Source organism: Cygnus olor, chromosome 1, assembly GCF_009769625.2.
Source record: "Cygnus olor isolate bCygOlo1 chromosome 1, bCygOlo1.pri.v2, whole genome shotgun sequence".
In the NCBI taxonomy this organism is placed as follows: Eukaryota; Metazoa; Chordata; class Aves; order Anseriformes; family Anatidae; genus Cygnus; species Cygnus olor.
The window spans coordinates 33,939,980-33,964,239 of NC_049169.1; positions in this window are offsets into that span (position 1 = coordinate 33,939,980).

Below are 24,260 nucleotides of genomic sequence, written 5' to 3' on the forward strand. Positions count from 1 at the left end.
TTACGAGGCTCAATAATTGACACTGAAAGCTGAAGTCAAATGTAAATGTCATAGTATATAAACGAAGTCAGAACTGAGGGGCAGGCTTTCCTTTTTTTCAGGTGAATGGATAGTAATAACAAGAAACTTATTGTCTTGTAACAAGAAGATGGTTTTTTGTGTTCTGGTGAGGAAGAGAGCTTCAGAATTAAAGATCCAGTTTTTCATTTGATCACATAGCTCCTCTGCACAATGTACTTTGTTAATCCCCAGATTCTGAATTTACCTTTTTCCCAACTGCCAGTAATCATTAACCAGATAAAAATCTTTGCCACCCTTATTTTATTACCTGTAATGACATTTGTTTAAATTTATGATAGAATGCTATACTCAAGCAAAAACCTAAGCTTGAATGAGCCCAAAGGAAATGTATAAATTTAATTAGAAATCCTGCTATGTATGAAGTGCTTCTAGGTAGTAGATTTACTTCTTTAGAAAATACAATGTTTTAGGCATCTGTCATATCATTACTAAGAAAGAAAGAGGAATATAGAATTTTTTAATCTGTATCACATTGAGTATCTTATGATACTTAGAATATCTTATGGTTCTTAGAATGTCCTAGGCACTGCACAGGGCCTGACTAAACACTGTTATCTTTCATGTGAAGGAATCGTGATAGTGAGAAAAACTGGATAAACGTTAGGAAACACAACTATTTCTAGAAATAAATCTAACAAGTTTGTGCCAGATTTGCAGTAGTCATTGATCACCATTTTCTGGATAAGAATCAATTTATTAATTAAAGTGTATGCAAAACTTGTTAAATGAAAAGCATTTATAAGAACTGATAAACTATGGACTATGGTAAGATTCAAACTGGCTTTGTTTTAAAATACAGAGCTGATTGTGAAAAGGCCAAAGTTTTTTAGATTGAGAGAGATTATAAAAAAAAAAAAAAGTCAACAAAAGTATTTGTTTTCAGCCAATTTCCTTCTTTTGGTTAGAGCTGTCTGATACAGAATTGTGACCTAGGTACTATGTCAGCCATCAAAACTGGACTTGGATACTACCTATAGACTGAAATTTATGTTGCTAGGTAAATGCTAATGAAGTCAATACTAGGTATATGATGATAGCTAACCATTAATGATCAGAGTTAACTACTCTTGGCTTCTGTATCTAAAAGGGTGGTAATCCGAATTATTCTCTGGTGGCAGAACTGAATTTGTACAGTTTGGGATGAGGCATTGCAAGGTGCTAACGTTCACTTAATTTACAATGATATGACTTATCAGGTAAATAGTGTTTAACAAACGAGTTCCTGAATGCGAGTAAACAGTCTACAAACGTGACCATATTTGAAGCGCATAATGGAGTCTGGCACCAAATTAATAATCTCTGCTGGGATCTGTGGTCGTATCATAGGTACAGAAATACATACCATTCTGGAAATCAAACTGTCTGCAGGGGTTGTACTTCAGTGCAGATTTTTTTTAGGTCTGCTACCTCAGGGCATTGCATTTTGCTTTGTGGCCACATCTTTAGACCGATAACAGGCTAAGGGTGATTCTTTGGAAAAAAATGCTTTGTTGCCACTAAGAAAGAAGGTCAGGAATTTTGAATACTTTCTGCCTTTAGCAGCTTGTTTTTCAAAGCAACAACAGCCACAAGCACTGTTAGATTTACCATGCCTTTGGCTTGAATATTTCCAGACCTTGTAAACCAAACACCTAAAGCAATCCCCCAAAGGTAACTGTGACTTGCAGCTAGTTTTTCAGCAGCACAAGAGATTGCTTACACTGTGCTGGGAGACCAGCACTCTTTTTCTAACTTAAATTTCCTGGTAATTAGGTGTTCCTCAAGCAACTTTTTGATGTGCCTCTGAATGTATACTTCTTTATTTGGCTTCCTTGCTGGGAAAGAAGAGGGTGTTAATTACATATACATTCCTTTCTAAATCCTTTTGTTTATCCCCTTCCTCTCCCCATCAGCTTCTCTCCTCACAATTTCAATTTATACACAATACCAGCTTTTATCCAGTCCTTGATTATGTACAAAACAGTCAACAGCTCTTCTAAACGATCAGTCACTTAAATCTTCCTGCAAAAGAACACCAGTCGACTTTTCACAACACTACCCCAACCTGAGTCATTCTTAAGTTCCATCTGGAACCAAGGGATCACATTGAGACAGGTACATTTCAACATGGAAAAAAATATATATATATGCACACGGACATATATAAATATATCATATATATAAATATATAATAAAAATATATGTCATATATATATATATAAAAGACAAGCAATTCTCTGGCTCACAAATCAATGTTTTCCAACAGGTTTCTACAAACAGATCTTCAAAGCTCAAATTGCAGTGAAATTAGGAGCAGAGAGTGCGCAGGTATTTCAAGTACACCAGTACTGGCATCCATTTTTCTAGATATTCTTATTTGGAGCTCATAGAGGTTCACATTGAAAGGAATGGAATTTTACACTGAAATGGTGCTGTAATATTTTTATAGGATTCTCCTGCAAGAAGGGTATTTTGTGATAAGTTTTATGTTTGCAAATTAGAACAGTGTTAGAACATAAACTTTAGAGGCATCTTTTGGAGGATTTAGACCTTGTGGATACAGCAAATCTTGTGGGGTCGCCTAACACATAGGTAACATTGTGCTTGCTCAAACCCCTGAATAAACATCAAGAAAGTCATCAGCAGCTGTTTTAAGAATATTCTGCTTTTAAGATTAATATTCTGCTTTTAAGATTAACCTGTGAGTCCCTCTAGTAGTTTATAGGCAAGTGTATAGCTTGGACTGGTGTTTGCAACAATGATTTTTTGTTGCAATTCAAAATATTAGAAATAAAATGTGTTTCTTTACACCCAGTCACTTACATATATGAAGCAAGGAGTGGCTTGCTGTGCATTTTAGTATGCTTTAGTAAATGCAATGCTATAAAGCAACATAGTAAGTTGTCTTCAGTGAATAAATAAAAATCCTCTTTAGAGTCCCTTGGTAAATCATATGTTGAAAATTCAGGTATTAAGCATAAACAATCCAGCTTTGGAATAATAAGTATTTTCTCTATGAATCTTAGTTTGGCCCTCACTGCAGTACATAAGCCATATAAATACCAACTGAATCAAGCAGAAGAGTTTTAAAAATAGAAGGCATAGCCTTGTACTTGACTGAATGAAATCCTCACAGCTTCATTAGAGGCAAAGGAGCTATGCTAATTCATGAATTTGAACTGTTATCTTTAAGTGAAGAGTTAATATTGTGGCAAATTGATCAAACAATGAGACAGATTATCAAATTAGAGCATGGGGTGCTAGATAAAATTCAGAAACAATATATGAGGTATTTTAAGTTAGATCTCCTCTAACTGTGTAAAAAGAAGTGATTGACATTAGAGGGATTTTATGTTTTTCAGGGAGCAAAGACCAAGATGATGACTGCTCTATCCTTTTCCTTTGAATTTCAACAGAATCATTTTTCTTACGCCAGAGGACAGAGTGAACTATCATACTAACTGCATTAATTAAATTACCATAGTCTCTGTGTTAATGGAAGAGACTACAAATTGTAAGAGGTAGTGCTAAGGGGGACTGATAATCCTTCTTAGCTTCCTCCAGAAAATCAGGCTGTTATTAATTATCCAGCACAAACCAAAACTACACCAGGACATAATAACTCCATATTACTCCCACTCTGCCCTTATGTATCTGACTCCATAAAGTATAGCACAGGGTGGTGGGTATGCAGCAAAACAGACTCCTGATTCCCAGTGTCTTTCATGTCTCATTGTCAGTATCAGCCTCTGCACATCGTCCCTCTTTGCAAATGCTTGTTCTATTCTTTCTTCTTTTTCCTTCTTTCTTTCTGTCTTTCTTTCTTTCTTTCTCTCTCTCTCTCTCTCTTTCTCTTTCTCTCTTTCTCTCTCTCTCTCTTTCTCCCTTTCTTTCTCTTTTTCTTTCTCTCTTTCTTTCTCTTTCTTCCTTTCTTCCTTTCCTTTCTTTCCTTTCTTTCCTTTCTTTTTCTCCTACTTTATTCCACTAAGTTCTGACTTTCTTGGGAAGAGGATAGGAGATCTGAAATGACTATAGCTCCTATTCCCTATAGGCATTAGCCAGTCTAATATGTGCTCCCAACAACTAGCAAGAGTACCTCTTCCTTTACACTTATTGGTTCATATAGAAAGAAAAATATCTTGATACATGAAGTCTTCTACCAGTATGCTGAGCAGCAGCTGTCCCCTACATCTTTTCCAGGCATTTTGATTTTGACTATTCCACTCTCCTAAGACAAAAGCAATTATAAGTTAGCCTAGGTTAAAAAATTGATCATGACGTATTTATACAGAACATATTTATTTCCTTTATAGGGAAGAAACCTATGATTGTTGTTTGTTTTGTATGTCAAAGGTACTGTTTGAAGAGAGAAAGACTGAAGGACATTGCCTTAGTATGAGTATGACAGCCAGAATATTTTTTTCATACACAGGTGAAAAAATTGAACTGTCCTAGTTCCATAAGGTCTAAGTGGCTTTCATTATAGTTCACAAGTGTTATGTATGATTGCAAACTTATGCACAAAGATGTGCAACGTCTACTTACTTTTAAATAAAATATAACTCGCTACTATTAGAAAACTGTCAGTTTTATTGAAATATTTTCTGCTTGCTCGCCATTTTTTTTTTTTTTTTTAAGCGAGAGATCATATGGAACCATATCAAGTATAGGTGGGACAGAGAAGACCAGCCTTCTTCCCATCTTATAGAATTGGAGACTTTTTCAACTAGTAGTTCTGTTGGACAAGCTTACAAGCATAAGTAAACTGTGTTTTCACATTCATACTTGGACATGCTTAGAGGTCTGAATACTGACTACCATGACTGACAGTGTTAATACCATTAACAATATAAAATATATAAGTGAGTTGGTTTCATATACATTCCTTTACTTCTGTTGTTTCTTCTTTCCCCCACTGTCTGGGGACCCCATATTTTTATTGTGCTAACTACCCCTGTGGTAAAGAGGTGGTGCACACCACTCCTCAGAGCTGATCCTGCCTTCTAGGCACACCCAGAAAGGAATGTTGAGCTACTCCAGAAGGTCCCCAGCCCATGCAATGAAACATTGAGCATGGTGGATGCATCACTAAAAGTGATATAAAAAGAGATACATCTGCTCTACACATGAATGGACTTGCTATAATTCTTATCTCAAACCGACTGTAACACCCCCTTAAAGATCTGTAAACTGACTGTATGATGCTGTCTGTGATCTCATTTCCTGCAGCCAGAGATGGACCATATGCACTCTGAGGAATAACTGGTTGTGCAAGGTTTCCAGTTCAAGAAGTCTCCAGAGGGAAAGTTTGGGAAAGAAGGAGGAGGAAAGGGGAACCATTCCTTAAACTAAGTAAAAATAAATTGTATCATTATGTCAGTGAAACATATTTTTTAAACTAGTTTGTTCATAAAAGAATTTCTTTTCAATCAGTTTTTCCAAGCATGTTAGATGTCATGTGTAAGCTTCTGTCTAATGATATGTTTTTTAAAAAAATGGCACACTAGTTACACACAGGCAGCAGTGATATATCTAGTTTCTTTCTTGATCAAGGACCCAATCAATAAAATACATTTTCAGTGTATGCAATTTTAAATTTACTCTTTGAATAATGTCAGTTTAAAAAGATTGACTACAACTATTTTATGCTAAGGGGAATTTTAAAAATCTGCATCTTATTTTTTATATGCAAATAAAAATCTAGGGATTTAATTTATGACAAGCTGAAATTAAAAACTATTAAATAAAAGAAAATAGACCTGATATTACTGCAATCTCCCACAAAATTTTGTTTGCTCTGAGTAAATAAGGTTACAAGATTTAGCTGAAATAATCTAATGGCTACTATTTCAAACATTTTTTTTAAATTGTATTTCTACCTGAATTTGACCTGTCCAGAGTCACAATGGCAGAGAATCCACAAGTAGAACTTAGTGGATGTAGATGTATAGAGATCCCAAAGCTAGTTATGACTAGTAATAGTAATAGTCAAGCAGTTTTCAGTTAACAAACACATTTTTCTATATTCAGGATTAAATCATCTCTCAATAACCCTCTGTAGTAGAACATGAGGGATATGATCCAGAATTTTGAAAGACAGGAAACTTCCTAAGTCATGCAAGCCCCTTCCCAACTGTGTCAAGACATAAGCTTTTCCACAGGCAGTTCAGCCTATTTCAAGATAAACGTTTTTCAGAGGTGTGACAAATCATTCTCTGGATGTGACCTTTCTCTTTCCATTGGCTGTAGGAAGAATGGAGTTTAGCACTCAAATAGACATGTTGACCTGTATAGTCCATTACCAGTTATGAAATACTTGAGAATTAAGATTCAGACAAATGCAGATTTAACTTTTTATTTTTTTCCTCATTGCAGTAAAACTTAAAAAAAATTTACTTCTTCAGCCAAGATATTTTTACAGGATATCCTATTTGAATATCTTTGAGATAATTGTGCCAGGGGAGATTTAGGTTGGATATTAGGAGGAACTTCTTTACTGAAAGGGTTGTTAGGCATTGGAATAGGCTGCCCAGGGAAGTCATTGAGTCACCATCCCTAGAGGTCTTTAAGAGACGTTTACATGTTGAGCTTAGTGATACGGTTTAGTGGAGGACTTGTTAGTATTAGGCAAGACGTTGGACTGGGTGATCTTGGAGGTCTCTTCCAACCTAGACAATTCTGTGATTCTGTGATTCTGTAATTTAAAGACCTTAATTCTTATGTCCCTTTGGGGAAGAAAACAAATAGTATTGAGAAAGACAAAGACTTTTGAAGCCTTTTGCCTTCATGAAAATGAAAGACAAAAAAGATGAATTAAAAAAAAAAAAAAAAGGAGATGAAGAGAAACCAAATGCACTGATGTCAGATTTAACTTAGTTTTTCATTGCTATAGGAATACAGACAGATGCAATTTTATCATCCACTCTCCCATCTGGCAAACTGGTACATCAGTTTCTGCTGTTTGAAGGCTTTAATATGGCTGTAATCATAAGCTTATGTTGTTAAAGCTAGAGCCTGTACTGTTGAAACAAAACTGTACTACTTCCAGAGGAAGGAAAGAGAGAGCTGAGAGAAGAAATAGACGTCAGGCAGGGGATGGGGGGAAGAAGGGAAGAGGAGATGAGAATTCATTTCTCAGTTCCAGTTTGTTTTTGCAAAGCCAGGAGTGCAGTGTGTTGCTAAGCAGACCTGTTTTGTTGAGAACATCATTTTCAAAGGAAACCAAGAGAAAGTAACACATTATTTCATTCACCAATTAACTGCAATTTATAGCATCCTGATTTTGATCCACTACTTTTCCTCTCCATTCTCCTCCTGTTTGCCCATCATATTTCCAAACCTCTAGATGGTATTAATGCATTTTTGTTTGTACTAATTCAGTCCTCTCCTTTTTGTACTTTTTCTAATAATGATAGAGTTTTCCTACTTTGGTTAATGGAGATAAAATAGGAGATAAACAAGTAATAGTTACTGGCAGAACTGTACATAATGCTTCCAAATTGAGTCTTGTCTGCAGAGAAACTGTATGAAACTTTTAGAAAGGGATTAAGAATCATCTAGTGATCTTTTAGTTATGTGTTTAAAACATGTCTGGTCAGATTTCCTCAGCTTTATGACAGAGTCTGCATGTTGGCCCTGAAAACACGAAACTTAGCTGATTTTCTTCTGAACTTAACAAACTATGTTTTTATTTTCTCCATCTATCCTCTGTCATACTTCCTAGTCCCAATCCCCTAAAACCTGCGACGTGTTAGAAATGCATCTTCACCTTGATAGATAACCACTTTCACAGTGCCATTACTAATTTAAATGTTCAATTTGAATAATTAACAATTATTACTTAAATTATTTAAATTTAAATAACTTAATAGTACAGAGTGGTTACTCTGGACCACTATTTATCACTTAAAATACTTTTATCAGAAATCTTAAGAGCTTAAGTTTTGATGAAATGAAATACATGAAGATTAGAAGCAGACATCCTAGCAGGCCTCCACCACACCCTTCTGCTTCCATTTTTTAACCCCATATGAACATGCATGACCCTGGTTCCCTTGGGACTGTCCAGCTTCTTTTCTTGTCACTCAGAGCTTCAGTCCTGAGCAAAAAATTTTTGTCAGTTTACCTTAGCTGGACCTTAACTAGGCAGCCAGGTGTGGTAAAGGCCCTCTTTCCTTCATGCTAAAATACAACTATCTCTTTGCTGCTTCTGTCTAGAATTTGCTGAGTGATTTTTTTTTTTTTAATTATTATTTTTTCCCCTAACCTCAATAGGTTGTCCATGAAATATTTCCTTTTTATTATATTCTTTTGGAGATTTTTTTCCCCAGACCCTCTTCTTGGAGATAATTCAGACTGCAGACTACTTTTTCAACTACAGTTAATGTTTTAAGATACAAGTGACCTTGTCAAATACACAGTCGTTGATATTAAATGCTCTCTGACAGTTATATGTAGGAGGTCTTGTAGGAAAAGGTAGGTCCATGGAGATATTTTGTGACCATAGTTTTCCCGATAATGATGTTCCTGTTTGATTATTGAATTGTGCTTTTTTTTCCACATTTTGTTGACTTTTTTTTTGTTTTTCTTATCTGCAAAACACTAGCATGAGAGTAATCAGAAATTTAACAACAGAATTATTTTTTATCTGAAAAAGGACTTATTAGCATCATAATTTTACTGACCACAATTTTGATAGGTTATTTATTCAGAAGGAGAAGAGATATAAAAAAGGTCTTTAAAAAGAAGTGAATAATTTCAGAATGTATCATGATGTAAGTCCCAAGTCATTTAATGCCATACTGCTGGACTAAAGCTTGCAGGGTACCATGCTCCCAAAGGTGCCTCAAATGCACCTAAAGGTGCTTTTAGGCATTACTTCGGTTGCTGTATTTACAGGCCTACAGAGTATTTACTAGCCTTCAGAGGAGTTTTTAGTTGTCCTTAAGACAATCTAGACAGTGATAAAAATTAAATGAACTTTTTTTTTTTTTTTTTTTTTTTTTGTGGAAGACATTTTCTGGCTGAAATCTTAGTGACTAGGAAGGAGTTTCCCTCCTTGGAGATCTTCAAAAGCCACCTGGACGTGGTCCTGGGCAGCCTGCTCTGGATGTCCCTGCTTGATTGTGGAGCTGGACCAGATAGCCTCCAGAAGTGCCTTCCAGATTTAATCATTCTGTAATTCTGGGATTCTGTAAAAGTAAAGTCCAATTTAGCATATCTACTGATATGCATAAATTTGCAATCATATAAAACACTTATGAACTTTGATGAAAGACATCAAGACATTATGGAACTAGGATAGCTTTTTTGTTTGTTTGTTTGTTTGTTTTCCCTTCATTTGTATATAAATAATTAAATATGCTGGCCTTTGTGCTTATATCCAGGCATCTTGCACAATTTAGGTAGAACTGCATGGTTCTCTGTGTAAGTACTGCTGTCCTGTATCTTGCCTGGGCAGACTCTTCTCACTTCTCTCTCCACCATCCAAACCTAGACAAATCACACAGAATCAAATTCTTGTACAAAATTTACACACTAAAATATGTACATTTTATTTCTACCATTGAATATCAGCTCCTTAACCTAACCTAGCTGAACCCAAACAAGACTGACCTAACCTGATCTCCCAGTTCTTCTGCAGACTGAGACTTTGGTCTGAAATAAAGAGCTTGTTGAAGGTATTGAGTAATAATACCTCAACCTGGAATGAAGGCATGTTTATGATAATGTTAAAGACTTTGAATCAAAAAGTCTGAGGCTAAAGTACAAGTTAAAAACTGCTTGCAGTGCTGTGGAAGGACATAAACACTCTAAGAAATAATTTCTTAAATGCCTGAAAGTAGTGTCACTTGAACTCATTTGTCATCACTCCTAGAAAATGATTTAAACAAGCTTTATTGACAATTCATCCTAATATTTTTCTGGAGGGCCAAGACTGTCATCAAGGAAGACAAGATTGAATTTAAGACTCTGGGCAGATGTGCTATTCTGTAGGACAGTTCTTCTAGTGTTATTCCTTTCCTTGCAAGGCAGTAAAAATAAATCCTAGAGCATGTAGCAGTCTATAAACAATTACTGGAGTCCAAACCACAGACTGTCTCCAGAATGCAAAATAGGGGGATATGCATAATTAAGAAAGTTGTGAAAATGTTTAGAGGGAAAGAAGAAATGCAATAGCTGCCTAGAGTTCAAATTAGATCTATGATTAAATACAAAACTATGCTTAAATAATACCCTTAGTATTATTTAAACAGATAAAGATGAAGAAATTCTAATTAGGTTCATAATGAAAAGGCTAACAGCCTTTTAACTACAGACAGAACTTGCCAAGATATGATATTTTAGTGTAAACATAAGATTCTTTGCTATGCTTAGAGAGTAAATGTAACAGCTAGAAATTGCCAATCCCATTCAAGATCTATTAACTGTAACATCATTGCTAACTAATAGTAGGAAGAAAAGCATTTCAGTGGTTTCCTGGAAGCCTGTGTTCTGCTTCTAAATTTCTGTCAATTAAGAGGGCAAAATCTTCTGTAAAATTTATCAGTGAGGTTACTTTATTTCTGAAGTATGCTAAGGATATTTTCAAAGAGTTTTGTAACAACTAGAGAAGTCTATCTGCAATATAGCTGTGCAAAACTCAAATATTAGCCTGGCATCAACCTGGGAAAATTCAGATGGCAGTCAAGTAATGAAGAGTAATCACTCTAAAAGGATTTTCACTGGCTGCATGCAAGCAGGCAGATGTATATACATTTATGGGTGCAAGATTTTCTTAGTGGAAGGTTACCATGCTATTTGAATTAAAAAGATGGTGAAGTTTTAAAAGAAAGAAATTCTGCTCTTAAAATATTTCTTTCCCTTCCCCTTCCCCTTCCCCTTCCCCTTCCCCTTCCCCTTCCCCTTCCCCTTCCCCTTCCCCTTCCCCTTCCCCTTCCCCTTCCCCTTCCCCTTCCCCTTCCCCTTCCCCTTCCCCTTCCCCTTCCCCTTCCCCTTCCCCTCCCCCTTCCCCTTCCCCTTCCCCTTTCCCCTTCCCCTTCTTTCCCATACTGACCTCTTTCTATTTTTTAAGAAAATCACACAGTTTTATGAAAAAATTTTTTTCCTTTTACCATATTTTCATTAGTTATATGCTCTAGTATTTCTTCAAATACAGTAGAAACAATGTCTAGTCTGCATAAGTACTCTTGTAAACAAACAAATCTACATTTGCCAGAATAAATGAGGGATTGAAGTTTGTGGTTGTAGGTTCTTGGATTCAATAACAGGAAATACCAAGACTCTTTCCATACTATTCGAAACATTACTGTTTCTAGTTTGTCTTATTATTTCTTTCTGCTTTTCTTTTTTTTTTTTTTTTTTTTTAACCACCTGTTTATTTTAGGTAATACAATTCCTTAATTTTCTCTGCTATCAATAGTATAATTTCACTAACCTTTCATTTTCTCTTATGTCTTTTCCATTTTGCTCTCACTTACATATAGCCTTACTTTATTTCATTCTTCTTTCTTTCTCCAAATGGCACTTTTTAGATGGTAGCTGTGAGAGCTTTTCAAGTTGGAATCTGGTTGCCCAGAAATGTGCGGAAACCTATTCTTGAAGATATTCAGCACTTCACAAGATATGGCCCTTAGCAACCTGCTCTGACTGAAATTGGATCTAATTTTGTAATTGCCCTATCATGAGCAGAGGTTTAGATTAGATAGCCTCTAGACTTTCCGTCTGGTGAAGAAGGGTTCCTTAGGTTCATGATGGATTCTGGTAGAGATCAAAAAGATAACAGGAATGATAGTACTTCTCCAAAGCATCTCTTACTGTGGATCCTTCAGTGAAATGGAAGGCACGTCATTCACAACCATGACACAATGATCACATTTAGCCTACTAGCTTGTATGGTAATTAATCCATTGCTACTGGCACATTTTCATTCCCATAATGTCATTGGCTGTTTTGGAAATCAGTATGTTTCCATATGTTTTAAATATATACCTCTTGAAGGATGCTAAGCAATGGATTTTTATTTTTTTATATCTTTTTTTTTTTTCACTGTAGCCTGCTTTGGTGTTCTGAAAAACATTTGTTCTTCTGTTTAAAAAAGTTGACTCTTTAATACTGTATACAGGATGTATTCAAATCTATGCAAATCAAGTTTCATTTTATGATGCAGCATAAATATGAATTATACAACTAGTGGCTTACCTTAAAAATTCTCATTTAGCATTAGGAAGTTAGCTGTAAATTGCAATTTGCCATCTGCTCACCATATACTTACCACTTCTGGAAAAGATAAATTGAATTATTTGCCATACCTAATGCAGAAATAAACTCTCATTCAAAGCCTCAGTTACACTTATTAAGAAAGATTTGCTGACTCTTTGGAAAAAGACTCGAGTAATTTTAAGTATCAGTACAATATATACAGAAACACTTTAAAAACTGTTCTGACAATTTAATTTATGATATGAAATGAAATATCTTTTTTCCATAGCAAAACAATCTTACAAATGTTAAATCCTAATTTAAATTAGGAAAGGGATGAAACTAGAAAAAAAAAATAGCATGATTTTACTGGGGGGAAAAAAAAAAGTTAACATTAGTAAGCCAGCAGCTGGAATCTAGATTAATTAATAAAAACTACCTGCTTTTGACACTTCTTTTTCTCATATAGCAGAGAATGTTACAAAGGATTAATAACACTTTAACTCTCAATGTCCTTTTTTATAGCATAGCAATAAGCTGCAATTGACATTTTACCCTGCTCCTCATGTAAATTCTTTAATACAAATATATCAATAGAAACTTCAGCAAAAGACAGACTGTCTCAACACTTTGTCTAGTGAATCTCTGGGGCCTCCACTCCTATACATATTACTCACAGGTGACTGGATCCAAACAGAACTAAAATCAAAGAGCTAAAAGGAGGAAGAACCAAGTTCAATGCAAATGAAATTCAAAGCCCACAGCTTTCACCAAGATGCTACAACATCCTGGAGCCTCCTGCCACTCAAATATGTTGCTCCACCTGATTGTAAACCTCTACGAGGTCTACAATGGCTTCCAAGAGTGGCTTTAAATACTTGACTTTAGGCTCTCATCAGCTCTTCATATTGTTTACTTTTAGAAATATCCTCATAATTTGATTTAATGTGATATGGATAACTTACTTGGGGAAAACCTCAAAATACATGCTAGAGTGCATTTAGGCACACAAATAATATGTAAAGACGTTACTCCCTGGCCAACCCAATCTACCCCATTTGCTTTTGACAAAATTACATGACCAGTTTTAAACAAACAGGATAACCGTATTTCTTCCTGCAAAGGCCCTGATTTTGGTAGGACAAGATGGTATGTTCAGATCAGGCTGTCTGCATGGCCATTTGGAAAAAGGACTTAGGTCTGTGAAGTCAGGGCAATTCCCAGCCTCAGCCAGCTGATGTACGGCACAGACTTGGATTGGGGTTCTGTCTTGGGCTTCCTACAAGGAATGACCTCTTCATCACTGATGTACTACTGAAGCCTTGCAGGACTCAGAAAAAGAGATTTGTTTCCTGATAGACCCAGGATTAGATGTTGCTGGTGGCGCTATGATTTTAAATCATAGCTTTTTTGTTTTGTGCTCTCTCTCAGCATGTGGAAGAGCTGAATTAAGTTTCCCTTATAGGAGGGTTCAACCTGACGTTTATTAACCTCTAGGAAAATGCTTTAATTAGTAAGCTGTAGGTTAATCACAGGAGGAGGGAGACTATTCTGTGGCTGAAGACAGTATGCTGCACAGTTTCATTCTTTACTCTGCTTTTGTTAATTTTTAAATGTGCTTCTGGCTTCCTCCTGTAATGATACTTGTGAATACCAAAGAAGATTAGTCTCCATTCTTTTCCTCTCCTATGTTCTACACAAAATAAGAAACAGCTCTAGCTCCAAGCACATTGCAATACACCTAAACTAGCTAGAAGACAAGATCTTACAGGAAAGGGAGTACAAAGTGGTGTAGTGTGCACTGTGATATTTGGAAACATTGCCAGTTTCGTGACATCTTTGGGTTTCTCATTCCTTTATTCTCTTTCAATAGAACTTTGAGAAAGTATTACATAGAAGAAGGAAAAAAAAAAAAAGTGCAAAGGGAGAGGAAAAAAAGGAACAAGTTTAGTGATAGCAGAAGGAGAGAACATGTCCCAGAAAAATCTATGAAAGGCTGTCAGACATTGACAACTTCATCGCTAGAGCTGGCAGGGATTTTTCAAGCAGAAACCAATTTAATCAGGAAATGTCAATTTCTCGAACAAGGAATTTTCTCCATGCATCTTTTTCTTTCACAGAGGTTCAATGAACCCTAGTTTGAACAGTACTCTAGTGGTGCTCTTGGCAACCTGAAGGTATTTGGCTTCAGAGCAAGGACTAGCTGGTCCTCTGCCTGGGCAGCCAGTTTGTTGGGTCAGTCTTTTTGTTGGGACATCCAGGGTCAGGGGAAATACTTGCAACTTACAAGTGGAGCTTATTTGATTCTTGTCAGCTTTACTGGTTCACATCACTGAAAGACAGTAGGAAAACTTGGAAAACTAATAACTGCCTAATTCAGTGAAACAATGCTTAAAGTCATCAGAGCTCTCTCCAGTTAGGACAGTTTTTGGTTCAGTACTCAAGGCTACATGTCATGAGACCACATCAATCAAACACCTTTGCATATTTAATTTCTGGTCCCACTATAATGAGACAAAATGTTGACATGCTTCATCCCATAGTATATTCAACAATTTTTTATGGTTTACCTGTATTTTTCCTGCAATTCCACTGCATCTTATATACATGCATGTGCTTCTGTATGTTCATGACTATGATTATACATATAGCTTCTCCCTTTGAAGTCCAGACCGGGTTAAAAAGCTATTAATTTTCTGTGACATTTGAATATTCTACTGAATACTCGGCTTAGATACTGAAAACACATTTCTTTTCTTGGCAGAACCGGTATACTCGATCCCTTAGAGATTTTAGCACCATCCATATTTACTGAGGAGTGTTTTGCTCTCTGGAAATCCACAGCTCTGAATACTCCAGTGCAGGAGTCAACAACCTTCATTTTGTCAGGGTTAAAATATTTCTTGTATCACTAGGGGGCAATGTTACTCTTCATTTAATAAAAGAATTGTGGTGGTAGTGATGCATTTTACGTTATTTTTAGCAAACTTAAGAGAAGTGTTAAAAATGGTTTCTTTAATACAAGAGAACAGTTTTCCTCAGCACTATAGTACTTTCACAATGGATACTCACATCTAAAACAATCAAAATATTTCTGTTTTAAAGAAGAACCAAAAATAGGATTTATTGATGTTAAATTCTGCCAATTTATTGGTTAGTGTACTATTAAATATGAAATTGTATCAAGTATCCAACCCTATTTTGGCTCAAGGAAAACAGTTTTATTTCTTTATTTATTTTTTTAATTATTATTTTTTTCCTTTGGGATAGAGAGATGTTTGCTCGAAGAGCTCATTAGTGAAGAAGAATTAAGATCAATTAATAACACAGATGTGCGCATGCTCTGCATGAACCAATTCTCTCTGTACCCTACCCAGAGACACTAATTTGTGGAAGCTCCAACACATATAGAGTTATAGAAATGCATAGTTTCTGACAAATGAGAAGCAAGAGGGTTTGAAAAAAGATTCACCGATTCTAAGAAAAAAGAAAAAAGATCTGAGAAATGCTGCAGGAATATACAATTGATTTTCTTTTAATATTAATCATTTTCTGAATATGTATAATTATCAAGACAAGCAGTTTTTCTGCAATACAGAAAAATATTATGAAATGGGGAAAAATTATATGCATCTAACTTTGTATGAATAAAAAAGCAACATTAAAAAAATATATTAAAAAATCCAATGTATTAAACCTCATTTTCACTGTCTTCAATTGTCCGTTTAGATTAAAATATGTAGTTTTCAGCCAGCTCTACCTTTCTGAAAGAGAATACTTGGTGCAACTGAGTCAGATTATACCGATTTCACACACAACAAGTATTTTATATGTCATAATTATTGGCTGTTTCATTATTCCTTATGTCAATAATAGAAGTGGAGTATTTTCTTCACCATCACCTTTAAAAATCTTAATTGTCAAGTATTCACCTGTTGTTCTTGATTATAGTGTTGTGTACTAACGTCATTTAGATCTGCAGCAAATTATTAGGGGTACTGTTTAGCATGGTTCTTATTTTAAATGTACCTTATGGGAAGAATTGCCCTGATTTTTCTTTTTTTTTTGGTTGTTCCACAACCCCCCCACCCACCCCCACCCCCACCCCGGAGTGCCTCTGAGCAATCTCCACCCAGCTGTAGTGGAGGGAACCTGTACAGGTCTCAGGGGTTGAGATCAGATCCTCTGATGCAGATATTCTGTCTCTTTACATAGGCTCCTAAAGGCTCCTAAGCACCATGGATCTAAAAGCTATCTGAAATCACTGGAGTTGGCCAAAATTCTTCAGACAATCTTCAGAAAATATTAGCTTATGCAAGTTAAAGTTTATAGGGGTTTTGTATCAATTTTGATGATGAGTTTTTCTTAAAGCAGGGTAAAATTTGGGTGGAAATCATGCAATAACCCTCAGTATAACCCTCAATCCAGTTGTTAGGTGATTGCTGTGGGACACTGGATACAGAAGTACAAGGCCCTAAAAGAAAACTGGCATCACAGTGATTAAAACCAGGCCATTACATATATGTTTATTAGTACCTCAACTGCATGTGTTTATCATTTCTTATTGAAGTATTTGAGAGCACTTTCCTTCAGTTGTATTTAGTTATTTTTAATATGTTGAGGTAAATGCAATATTACCCTAGTTGTAAAAAGGGGACAATGGAGTCAAGATGAAATGGTTTCTGAAATACACTTAGAAACGGTGCAGAAGAGATCAAAAACTCTGCATATCACCAAAATAACGACCTGCTCTGACATCCACTAATCCAAAAGAAAACAAAACCCCACCTTTTTCAAAAAGTAGGCTGATGCTAGTTGAGATATTGGAAACCTGCATTCAGGCATAGAGCCCACTCCTCTACAATCTACCAGGATTTGCTTAATGCCACCACCAGATGAATTGTGTTGCTTAACACCATCTTCCTGCAGCACTATCCGAATCTGTCTATAAGATTATAAATAAAATAAGAAAATGGTGTGCTATGCCTATCCAGTAATTCAGAATCACTTTTTAACTGATGAGATTGAAAAGACTGGTGAGAGTACAATTGAGGTGGCTGCTTCAAAAGCCCTCACAGCTTCCTGGTAGCTGTTTTGCTCTCTACCTATAAAATGCTGCTTCCAAGGTCACCAGCATGTGGGGCTGCCTTTTACCTATGTTAGCAGGGACTACTTTCTCTAGTTATAGAAGATATTTCATTTTAGTCTTGAGGTCCATCTAAAGGAGATGACATTTAAAAATAGACATTTAAAAACAACAAAAAACATCCAGAAGACAAGAGTTCAGCTCCAATTATACTAAGGGACATTTGGTAGTGCTAATTCTAAGAGCGAATCTCAGTTTTTAAATGCCCCTGCTTAAAGAAAAATGGTCCTTAATGATAAAAAGGTTAACTTTGAAAGAGGAAAAGGTCTTCTGCTTAGACACAAATGCCAGAAGTGTGACTGAAGAAACAAGAAGACAGGACACTGATCAAATAATTTCTCTTCTGACCAACATAAACTGGAGTTTTTTACAATAAGGAGCAGACAGCAGTCCTGCAAGCTGAAGCCTATGGGAAAACAACCAGTGATTTGGGGCTCAGTTGTGAAAGGTGTGTGACACTGTGATTTCAATCACACTGTCTGAAAAGCTGTCAGGTGCTGATTTCCCCTCTCTGCCAATACTTTTATATGACCTTAAAGGAAAGCCAGCGGAGGACGCAGAGCATGGAAATCAAATGTGAGCAGGAGTTGTGGAAGGCAGAATTCATGGTGCTACAAACTCAGTGAGAAACTAGGCAGTCATTTGTGCAGCTTTCAGAACCAAAATAAGCTAATACGTTATTGTGGCTTAGTGATAAGGAAGGATGTCAGCACGTGGGGGCACAGTTCAGTCTCATCTATTCAAATCACACAAGATGCATTCAGATTAGGTTGAAATGTAAGACAAAGAAAATTATCAAGAAGAAAGATACAAAAGCACAGTCAATTATATTCAGGATATTACATAGCACAAGTATTTCTGCCTTAGTTATGATATCTGCATATAAATGCAAAATTGTGATATGCCTCTTTAGACTCATCAGTTGAAGTTACGCCTATTTCTGTATTTTGATTTTGTCATATGTTTGGCCAGTTATGAAAATAACAGAGGATGGGGTTGTCATTTTCAAAATGAATCGTAATTTGGCCTCTGTATATGAAAAACATGATAATCTAGCACCAGCTGATTCAGACTGCTGCAGAAGGGGTATGGAAGAACAAACACTGGTTGGCTGTTATAAGTCATAAGTGATCTTCTTGGTCAAATTCTTTCTCAACCTTTTCCTAAAAATAGGCTGTATACTGTGGCCTGTTAGTGAAAGAAGTACATGGAGAGGCAAGTAGTCTGGTGGATGCCAAATAAATTAGTCAAATATTGACAAATTTGCATGAACAGGGAGTTTTACACTGAAGTTTAGAAACAATTTCTAAACAAAGAACCAAATATAATTATACGAAAATGTGAGTGTAAAAGTGTCTCTAATGAAGGTTTGCATACTGAAAGTAGAAACTTAGCTTTGCCCAGGGCCCAAATGATCTGAAAAACATACCCAGCTGTTATCTAATCCTGGAGGTGCTTAAATTTACTTGCTGGGTCCTTCCTTTTAAAAAACCCAAACCCCTTCAAACAGTGCTTCTGGAAGTGCCTAAAGCCACTGAATTCTGAGCACCTCAGGATCTGACTCTTACCTGAGTCTACCAAAGTAGGGATGTAAGTCATCTCCACTAAGTTTAGATGTCTTTAATGTACATCCTACGTCTGTGCAAACCAGTGGAAAGAATGCTTTATAATGGGATAGATTTTATAATCTCTTTAGAACCAACAAAAAGCAATAAGCATTTCTGCTGCAGGATTCAACTGATCTGTTTTCAATGTCTATATTGGAAGATGAATCACATCCTAGATGTGCCCAAGTGGCTGTCTGCTCTGTAGACATGTAAAATAGATTAGATGAATCCTGCCAAGTTAGTTTTTGCTGAAGTTCCCTAAGGATTTTTTGATCTGATTAATGACTTCTCAGTGTTTCTAATACGCATCCAAAGTATCAAGGTCCCTAAAAACTCTTTTTTAAGTGGCTGCTTTTCACCTAATCATTGTGTTGTTTATGCAGCGAACTGGAGGCTGACACCTCAGCTCTGTGTGGCTCAACCAGCTGTAGGTTCTTATGAAAAAGTTTAAATCTTCATGCCATAATTAGTGATGACTGATGAAAAGATTCTGAATTTCCATTTTTAAGAAAAGTTTCAGTGCAAAGAAAAGTATGTGACGATCATTTAGGCAGAAGGACCAGAAGTCTGTAACTTCTTTTTTTTTTCCTTTTTCTCTTTTTCTTTTTCTTTTTTTCTTTTTCTTTTTCTTTTTTTTCTTTTTCTTTTTCTTTTTCTTTTTCTTTTTCTTTTTCTTTTTCTTTTTCTTTTTCTTTTTCTTTTTCTTTTTCTTTTTCTTTTTCTTTTTCTTTTTCTTTTTTTTATTTTTATTTTTCTTTTCCTTTTCCTTTTTCATTTTCTTTTTCTTTTCTTTTTTCTTTTTCTTTTTCTTTTTCTTTTTCTTTTTCTTTTTCTTTTTCTTTTTCTTTTTCTTTTTCTTTTTCTTTTTCTTTTTCTTTTTCTTTTTCTTTTTCTTTTCTTTTTCTTTTTCTCTTTTTCTTTTTCTTTTTCTTTTTTTCTTTTCCTTTTCCTTTTCCTTTTCCTTTTCCTTTTCCTTTTCCTTTTCCTTTTCCTTTTCCTTTTCCTTTTCCTTTTCCTTTTCCTTTTCCTTTTCCTTTTCCTTTTCCTTTTCTTTTTCCTTTTCTTTTTCTTTCTTCTCTTTCTCTTTCTCTTTCTCTTTCTCTTTCTCTTTCTCTTTCTCTTTCTCTTTCTCTTTCTCTTTCTCTTTCTCTTTCTCTTTCTCTTTCTCTTTCTCTTTCTCTTTTCTTTCTTTTCTCAGCCACAACACCACAACAGAGTCACTTTTCCACTGTGGCATGCATATTGGTATTCTGTTTTCTCTGCACAGTTTCCACTAGGGCATCAATATCATCTTGCAAGTGCATGCTCAACCCTCAAGCTGTCTTTTGTCCATGGAGTTTAGGTGATCCTTGAGCCTACCAGCAGGAAAGTTACGGAGAGATGATCTGAATGTGTCCAGGCTCTGATGCAGTGGGTTTAGCAGTCTGTGTCAGCCACCCCATATCCCACCCGCTCTTGTGCTCTAATCACATGGCTGGCATCCATCAGATATGAGAACCATCCTACAAGTGTCTGTACTGTAAGAACAGGTGAGATTTTTCAAAATTCTGTCTCAAGCTGCTATGGCAATTGCACTACTTTTGACGAGATGGAAAAGAAATGAGGTTTCTTCCTATTCCAGTGCAGAACACAGACCCCAAGCTGAATGCACGCTCCCAAACTGAACAGCATTCTTCTTCAAAGCTGGGGAGATCTGGCTCCTTGCTCCCTTCTCAAGTGCTCATCTCCCTTCTCAGAGGGCTAAGAAAATTGCATACAGTCACTGCATTAAGATCAGATACTTCGGGCCTCATGTTATTTACCCTTCCCTTCTTATTATCCCCTCTAAGACCTTCATTTTCTTCCTGTTTAGACAGTTGGGTTATATAGACCCTGAAAATCTCTTCCTAATGTCACATGCAGCATTCTTTTCTTCTGAAATGGGCCCTGCATTTTTTTTTTCTACAAAGTCTACTGTTTCCAGATGTCATGGAAGGTTTGCACTTGTGCAAATTTCAGAAAGCCAGAAACAAACAAACAAACAAACAAACAAAAGCCTAGGCAATTTTACAATAACAATAACATGTGGAAAAGAAAAGTGAATAGTAGCTTGTCCTGACTCTGCCCCTGCAGGGCACCACATGGAAGCTTTTTATACATAGATGGAAATAAACCCAAGAAACTGTTTCTTGCCTGACATTTTCCTCATGTATCCTCTGTTCTTCTGGCATAGAATATGTAGAGCTGAAATATTGAAATAAAATTAGCTATTTGTGTGAATAATTGTGAAAACTGTAATCTTCAATTATTCAAAATGATTCCTTCAATTTAATATTTAAATTCTAATTGTTTGCCTAAGGAGTATAGCACAGGCACAGTAATTTTCATTTTGTTGTTTTTCTTACAACAAAGCATTTGAATCTACACAAGTCTTAGGATAGCAATAAAAATGATTACATGATTAAAAATGTAAAGGTTTATTTTATTATAAGACTTGCTGGAAAGAAGTGTTTTGCATGAATATTAAAATACACACTAGTTAAAATAACAAAAGTAACAACGAAACTAACACCAATAATAATAATGACAATATATTTTTTCCTGTGGCAAATATTTCTTAAAACTATTGAGATTTTTAAATCCATACCAAAATACTGACCTTTAGAAAACATTTGATTTTGAAATTCTATAGAAAAATCTTAATTTGGAGGTGTTAGTGCTTTTTATATAGGAAAGAAGAACAAAAAAAAAATGCGTTAATGATATTTCGATCTCTTATTTCCCCCTAAAGTATTTCTAGATATCCAAAAAAGAGTTTTTAAAAAGGATTGTAAAATAGGTTATTTTAAGGTTGTTAGATAGAATTCTGTCTTTTTTTTCATTCTTATCCATTTCTTTCTGTTCTTTCTACCTTTCTTTCTGTTCTTTCTATTTCTTTCTTGGTCTCTGTTCTTTCTCTTTTTCTTTCTTTCCCTTTCTTTCTCTCTCTCTCTCTTTCTTCTACATGTTATCTTTATTCTATTTTCAACTTAAATAAAGGGAAAGGAAGAGAGAAAAATCATGAACATTTATTTACTAGAAATAAATTATTATTTTAGGGAACAATTATTTTTCCATCACAAAATATTTAATAAAATAGGACCACATATTTCAGTGAGCTCATCTTATAATTGTCCTGTCATACAGCAACTGTTCATTCATGTCATTGAATACAACTCGCCAGGGCTACCTTACAACCCATGTTTAAGTTTCAACCCCTGAGAAAACATGCATTATTTAAATGTATAATATATTTACTCTCTTCATTGCACTGTAAAGTTCTTACGACTTATTGTTGAGTGTGTTTCTTTAAGGATGTGTTTGGCATTGTTACAGGAGATTCATTTTTTATTGAATACCAGAGTGAATAACTATGTAAAACCTGCATGATTTGTTGGCATTAAAACTAAGGCTGCCTCCAGGCACTGTTAACTTATGCACCATCCTTTACTTAATTTCTCTGTTTTGTTTTAATTTGTAAACTGTCTCTGAGCTGGAAAGCACATTTTTCATGTAGGTTTGCTTCACTGATATTAAGAACCTATCTTACTCTCCTGAGTATATGGCTTGCTTTAAAATAGGTGCAGAGGAACAGAGTTTATTAAATTGCAGTAATACACTTTCTGTGTTTCATAAGGGCACAAGAATTCCATTTAAATGGAGTTTTTAATTTTGTGTACATCATGCTTGAAATGACAGTGTTGACTTGCAGATATAAAATAATCAGTCTACCAGTCACTTTTCTTAATTTCATGTTTTAATTTCCTTTCAAGACGGCCATTTTTAAAGTCCTATACAGAACCAGACCATCATTTAAGTCTGTGATCTCTGTTTAAAACTAAACTAACTGATATCATTGTGTTTTTTTTGTTTGTTTGTTTGTTTTTTTAATCTCAACAATCTTTTTATCTATCAGCAATGCTGCAGCTGTTTTTTTTGTTGTTTTGTTTTGTTTTGTTTCAGCTGGCTTATAGGTGTTTTCCAAGATTTTTATTTTGTCCTCCAGTTCTAAGGAGTGGATGAGAAGAACAAGCCAGAGGATAAGCCACAGCATCCCCAAAATTAGACTGAACCTGTCCCGGATAAAGATTTATACTGAATTAAGGGATAGTCATACTCATCGTCTCTATAAGGTCCTAAATGTTCTTGCTGAAGGAGCCAGCTAACTGTAGCCAGACCACAAAAGCAATGTGGACCACTGGCAGGTTTGGCCATTGGCAGAAATTTTATACTGAGCTCTGATGATAATTATTCTGTCCTTAAATGAGACCTAGGGCTGCTAGAAACTGTGCCACTGACACAAGGTTATTGCTGCAAGAATAGCTTTAGCTAACAATTCCATTTGCCTTTCTTTTATGCCCACCAACAGAATTGTGAGTGATAGCAACACAGCTGTCACTGTGGAGTCTTGTCCTACCAGCTACACAGTAGGAGAAGTAAACCCTTAGAAATTGTCTGGTCTTCACAAAAGGGTGGGTTTCACCTGAAACAAGCAAGCAAACAAAAACACAAACAAACAACAACAAGAAAACAGTCTCTAAGTATGTCATTAATATTGGGTTTGATTCTTGTTTAATGAGAAAAGTTACAGGTCTTTTGGTACCTGATAAGATAGGTAACTTATATTGAGAGAAATATACATATTTCTGGTAGAAGTTAGTGATGTCTTTTCTGATGCCTGCATTTCTGACAGAGTATTTGAATCCCAGAGTTAAAAAGTATCTTATTCTAACACAGATTTGTTAAGACTCTGGCCTCAAAATCAGCACACATGTATATAGCTAGGGAGACAGTGAAATGGGAGTGAAATAGCCATGTTATTATCATTCAAAGTTTAATAATATCCTATTATAGACATAGAAAGAAATATTAAAGTCTTTTCCTAAAACAAGGTCCTACTGATCTGCACGTACAAAATTATAGGTTTGCTGGTCTCACCCTATTCTGTGCTTTTATTTCTTTTCAAGATTTCATTGTGTTAAAGATCTTGAGCAGAACCATCTAATTCCATGAACATAGTTGAAAATTAAGCTAGCTTTTTTTTTTTCTTTTTTGTAGTAGTAGTAGCAGTAGTATTGGAGTACAAGTAATATACTGGGGGAGGCTATAATTTTGGCCTGCAGACCAGAAACTTAAAATTCAGACTTGCTCAAATATATCATTTAAGTAATTTTTATTTTTCAATGATTGTATAGCAGGTTGTCCAGCTAGATTAATAATAATAATAA